Below are 7,023 nucleotides of genomic sequence, written 5' to 3' on the forward strand. Positions count from 1 at the left end.
ACAAGGGTCAGATTTCTTGCCAAAGAGTGTATCAAAAGTGGTAAAATTCGACTAGACTTCGGACAGAATGGTTACAATGTTGTAAAACGTGTTGTGAATGGCGGAAATAGTATTGTGATTTGTTTGACATTTCTAATTGGCTCCAGTATCAGCATGAACCGACCAGTAATTCTTCTTGGAATAAGTTTATACAACAAGAAGGTATGTTCAGACATACTATATCTACACAACCCATTAAAATTAAACCAACTTTTTGTCACTCCAACCCATCGAAATGGATAAAATTATTTTCAACACTACAGTGTTTTCATCAAAAACAACACATTCCAAATCCAAAGACCCGATAATGGACAGCCGTTTAGCATTGAATTTCTCCGCTACTGCAAACGAATCTTAACAAAATTCCCAGATTGACCGATGAAAAAAATTATAAAAGACCCGATCAACAATTATGAAGCTCTATTAAAATACATCGAAATAAAAATAATAGATATAAAGTCCTCCATTATGCCCTCCCTTATCCAAAACAACACACCAAGAGCATAGGAGGAAAAAGAGGTGACATGACAAGAACTCACAGCAATATTCGTAAACCACCAACGAAAAGCGATTGATATTATTAGAAACGGATGTAAACAAACACACTCAAGTTGTGAGATAGATATCAACACAGTAGAGACTGCTTATAAAGAAAAATGTCAACGAAACAATATAAACATTAGTGACACACCCCTGGTCCGATGATGTCACTATCCCCCCTCCCGCATGGACATCATCAACAAGTGAGTTTACAATCGACGAACTCACAAGCTGTGTTAAAAAAATACCTAATGAAAAGTCACCCGGGGCAGACGGTGTCACTATAAATATATAAAACAAAATATAAACAAACTGGCACCAGATTTTACGGCCATCTTTAACACCTGTTAAAAATATCAAAAAGTCCCCCAGACTGGAAACACAGTATCATAACACTGGTACCAAAAAAGAATGGGAACAAGGACAACGCCGACGACTAGCGACCTATCGCCTTATTACATCTTCATCATCGTCATCATCATCATCATCGTTATCATCGTCATCAACACTAATATCATTATTACCTCTGGGACATTCTGTGGCAGAGTCTGAAACTTCACTGTTCAAATTAATACTCCAGCTCAAAACATTGTACATTATTTAGGAAATGGTATTATGTCAATGAATATGTTACCCTTGTTACATTATCATGTATATTTCCTGAAATAAACAATTTTGATATGTATGTATGTATGTATGTATGTATGTATGTATGTATGTATGTATGTATGTATGTATGTATGTATGTATGTATGTATGTATGTATGTATGTATGTATGTATGTATGTATGTATGTATGTATGTATGTATGTAGTAAGTATGTATGTATGTATGTATGTATGTATGTATGTATGTATGTATGTATGTATGTATGTATGTATGTATGTATGTATGTATGTATGTATGTATGTATGTATGTATGTATGTATGTTATGTATGTATGTATGTATGTATGTATGTATTTTATGTATGTATGTATGTATGTATGTATGTATGTATGTATGTATGTATGTATGTATGTATGTATGTATGTATGTATGTATGTATGTATGTATGTATGTATGTATGTATGTATGTATGTATGTATGTATGTATGTATGTATGTATGTATGTATGTATGTATGTATGTATGTATGTATGTATGTATGTATGTATGTATGTATGTATGTATGTATGGTATGTATGTATGTATGTATGTATGTATGTATGTATGTATGTATGTATGTATGTATGTATGTATGTATGTATGTATGTATGTATGTATGTATGTATGTATGTATGTATGTATGTATGTATGTATGTATGTATGTATGTATGTATGTAGTATGTATGTATGTATGTATGTATGTATGTATGTATGTATGTATGTATGTATGTATGTATGTATGTATGTATGTATGTATGTATGTATGTATGTATGTATGTATGTATGTATGTATGTATGTATGTATGTATGTATGTATGTATGTATGTATGTATGTATGTATGTATGTATGTATGTATGTATGTATGTATGTATGTATGTATGTATGTATGTATGTATGTATGTATGTATGTATGTATGTATGTATGTATGTATGTATGTATGTATGTATGTATGTATGTATGTATGTATGTATGTATGTATGTATGTATGTATGTATGTATGTATGTATGTATGTATGTATGTATGTATGTATGTATGTAATGTATGTATTGTATGTATGTATGTATGTATGTATGTATGTATGTATGTATGTATGTATGTATGTATGTATGTATGTATGTATGTATGTATGTATGTATGTATGTATGTATGTATGTATGTATGTATGTATGTATGTATGTATGTATGTATTGATGTATGTATGTATGTATGTATGTATGTATGTATGTAGTATTATGTATGTATGTATGTATGTATGTATGTATGTATGTATGTATGTATGTATGCATGATGCATGCATGCATGCATGCATGCATGCATGCATGCATGTATGTATGTATGTATGTATGTATGTATGTATGTATGTATGTATGTATGTATGTATGTATGTATGTATGTATGTATGTATGTATGTATGTAGAAAACGGTAGGGGCTGCCTGAAGCCTGTGATCATGAAAATACTAACGAAAGAGTGAAAATGTATATATGTGTGTGTTTGTATGTGTGTGTGTGTGTGTGTGTGTGTGTGTGGGTGGGTGGGTGGGTGGGTGGGTGATGGGTGCGTACGTATGTATGTCAGACACAAAACTATACATTTTCAGTAGTAGTTTTACCAGGTAACGGCCGTGTTCTGGACAGACTGGTATTTAAAAGAGTGGCCAGTCGTCGATCGATATAAATGACCCTCATCTTGGCAAAAAAAAATCACAAATCTATGACCTCGCGAGAGTTTTCGCCAAGATGTGGGGTCATTTAAATCGATAGATATTTGAAGGACGATTTTTCGGATCAAATTTTCAAATACATAATATATAATATTAACCACTTATATTATGTTGAAAGCAAATTAGACAGAACTTATCTTTCACTGATTGTATCTAGAAAGTGATGAATCTATTTGGGAGGCATCAATGGCAATCTATCTATAGATATTTTATATTTTTTGACATTTTAAAATCATTTTCCATTCTTTTTTTTTATTGAATGATATTGTTGATTTGTATTTCGACAAGTGTTATGTGCTTTATCCACAGACAAATGCATCTGTATTTGCTTTAAATAAGACACAAGATAATCGCAATTTGCTAATCAAAATTGTAAGGAACTTCAATAATAAAATGAATATTATGTCTGATCATTTTTTTAAACTCAAAAGCTTTGAGTTTTATCAATATCATTACGGTTTCTGAAATCTCTTTTTGAAATTTTCTGTGATCTCGAGGCCAACATAAGATAAGATAAGATAAGATAAGATAAGATAAGATAAGATAAGATATACTTTATTGATCCTGAGTGGAAATTATCATAATGTTACACATTATTCATAGTTATATTAGCATAGATGTATAAACTGTCATGCACTAATTGGTGAAAATACGAAGTTAATTAAAAACAAAATAAACATCAAATGGAATAAAATATTCATAAAATATACAGCAGCTACAAGCAATGCCATAAAAATCGGACATGAAAGTAGAATAAAGTTGTAATAATGCATTTGTTATGTAAATAGAATTTTGAAAATAGATTGTGAAAGATTGCACATAGCCAACACAGGTTGATAAAAATTAAAAATAAAGCCATTTATTTGAATGTATAAATAAATAATAAATATTGTATATAGAGCATCGTGCAAACATGCATAAATAAATAGATTTTAGAGCGAATGTAGTATTTTTCAAATTTCATGTAATATAAAGCATCCTAAAGTTTCGTATTGCTGATGATAAAAATGAATGAAAATATCTTTGTGTCTTTTGGTTTTCGTGTGTAATAATCCTAACTCCTGTGGCTTATTTTGATTTCGTTGTTCTGAGAGTGGTAATCGTCTCATTGAATTTGGTTAATCTTAAAATGAGCAATATCTTTGTGAAAATCTTCAAAATTGTTCCATAAATCATTTCCTAACATTCGATTAGCATGCTTTATTATTCTATTTATTTTTATCACTTCAGATATTTTACTATTTCCACCCCACGCAACTACAGAGAAACAAAAAAGACTTACAATTCAAGATTTATAAAAGAAAGATATATTTTCTTTGTCAACATTGATGGAGTACAGTCTCCTCATCATGAATAATCCTGTCTTCATCTTATTAAGTACTTTGCATGAATGAGTTGTCCAGTTTATACTCCTCTGTCCTCTCTACATTTTCGTTTTTAATAATTATATTTTCATGAATGTTACCATTTTTCCTAAAATCAAATATAATTTCTTTAGTTTTCTTTACATTAAGTTCTAGATAGTTATTACCACACCATTCAACAAATCTTTCAATTCGTTATAATATTTCAATACGTCATCCCCAGTTGTTATCAAGACCTGAATGGCATTCTTTTAAAATATTTACACTACTTGTGCCGCTTATGCAGTCATTTGTGTATATAACGAAAAGTGTTGGAGCAAGAACAGGGCCTTGGGCTGCTCCAGTGCGGCGATAACGGTAGAGGATTCAACTTTGTTGTTCTCGTCATCCGTAAGGGAAACGAATTGTGGTCGGTCTGTCAAGAATTCTAGTATCCAGAGTGCAATCGAGGGACTCACCTCCATGGACAGTAGTTTATGGATTAGTAGGTGAGGCTGCATGGTGTTGAATGCACTCGAAGAATCTATGAATAGGGCTCTGACATACCCCTTTGGAGTGTGTAAGTGTTTGTATGTGTTATGAGAGAACACTTATATAGCGTCGTCCACCCCACGCCCTGATTTGTAAGCAAACTGGTTTTTGTCTTGATGTTGTTGTGTATTTTGTTGTAGAAATTGTTGCTGGATTAACCTTTCTAGACATTTCATCGGGATGGAAAATCATTCATTTCTTGGCTTTTTGATGATTTGGGACGGGAATTATTTTTGAAGTTTCCCATATTCTTGGAATATGCCCATTTCTTGGGGACTGATTAAAATGTGTGTAAAAATATAGGGGAGTTCATTTGTACATATGATTCAATAAATTCAACATATATATATATATATATAATATATATATATATATATATGTATATATCCTAATTGGCCATAACAATGTGTCACAGTAAAGGTTGTTCACGATTATCTTATTAAATTTTATTTTATTAAGAACTGAATTCATCTCACTCCAGTTATATTTCGGTAGGCTTAGGTAAACTTAACCTTCTAATATTAGATCGTCTTTCCTTTTATAGCCTTCCCTCGAATTAATTTCTAATTAGTGAATACTTTTCGTTCTACATTCTGTCACGTAGCCATTTATTATAAAAGCTGATAGGTCTAATATTCTACACTCACTTTCTCTCCACAATCTATGCCGGACGGCCAGTCGCTCTATTCCTATATATATACTGGAAGATTTTTATCTTTTGGGACTTTGTAGATATTATATCTACACCATTAAGACGCCGGAGCTTTTAACTTTGATTGTATAATCTTCAAGGATTAAACCCAAGCCCGCTGTCAAAGGACTACACAATAACTTCTTACCAATTGCCTGGAAGTGGAATTTTACGAGTCCAATCCTGTTATCAGAGGAATAGATCATCCAAGCCCATCAACTGCCTGGAAACGTAAACTTATGAACCTGACATATTATCATAAGTTACGTAAAATATTCATATCTCTATTTGTAACTGCCACGATCACTGTTTATCTCTTTTAATTAAATTTCATCATTATTTTTATTTCATTGTAAACAAATCGTTAATTGTTTTTCATTTATAGTAACTAGTAAATTCTGGGGCCTCATTCTACATAGATCTTTATGCATAGTCGAGTAGCTCTTTACTCACTTGAGACCATGACATTTTGGAGGGGACACATATAAAGAATTGAATTTATTTAGTTACTTATATCTATTTCATCTAACCTTAAAGTTTAAATTGTAAAACTCTTAATTGCCCCACTTGATCATATTTTAATTGAACTCCCTATTTACAGGATTAATTTTTTTTCTTTTTCATTTCTTCATTTAAATGGAATAGCAATTTATCCATTCATTCTTTCATTCAAATTGAATAGCATTTTATTGATTCATTCCTTCATTCATTATTCATTTATAAATTATTCATTCATTCATTGTTCATTCATTTATTCATTCATTCATTCATTCATCCATTCATTCGTTTATTCACTCATTTATCCAATCATTCATACATTTATTCCTCCCTTCATTCTTTCATTCATACATTATCCATTCATTCATTCATCTATTCACTCAGTTTTTCATTCATTCATTCATTCCTTGTCCACTTTGTTATTATATCACTCATTTCATTTTGTTGTTTGCCTCATTCATGAATTGTTTTCAATATGTTTACATTCCATAACGATTCATTCACCTATCATCCAATCACTCAGTGTTGTGAACACATTTTGTACTATTGTAAATCTTACGATATTTTATTGTTTTGTATTTCAGACATCACTGTTAAACACTCTTCAATGCCTAATTACAATTGTTGAACAACCATTGAACAAGAGAGAGGTCCCAGCCACGAACTGAGTTGGTAAATATATCCTTCATTATTCTCTTTTACATGAGTTGGGCATCACATAGTAACTATAGACATCGTGATTTGTTTTGCATAGTGATTTGTTTTAAATGCATTTTTGGCATATTACTGTTACCGAAAACCACTTATATATTATGTTCTGAAAAGTGAGTCTTTAAAAACTAAATAATAATAAAAGGAGTCTACTAGCCGTCGTGTTATATTTAGTGATAGATAACTTGGGATTATTTTGGCATCCTATTATTGTTATCACACTCTAGTATATTAGCGTCATTGCGAATAATTGTACACAAACTAACGACGAGTCCACA

This window comes from Berghia stephanieae, chromosome 5 (genome assembly GCF_034508935.2).
Source record: "Berghia stephanieae isolate SIO BIC M18660-M18661 chromosome 5, UCSD_Bste_1.3, whole genome shotgun sequence".
NCBI classification, from domain to species: Eukaryota; Metazoa; Mollusca; class Gastropoda; order Nudibranchia; family Aeolidiidae; genus Berghia; species Berghia stephanieae.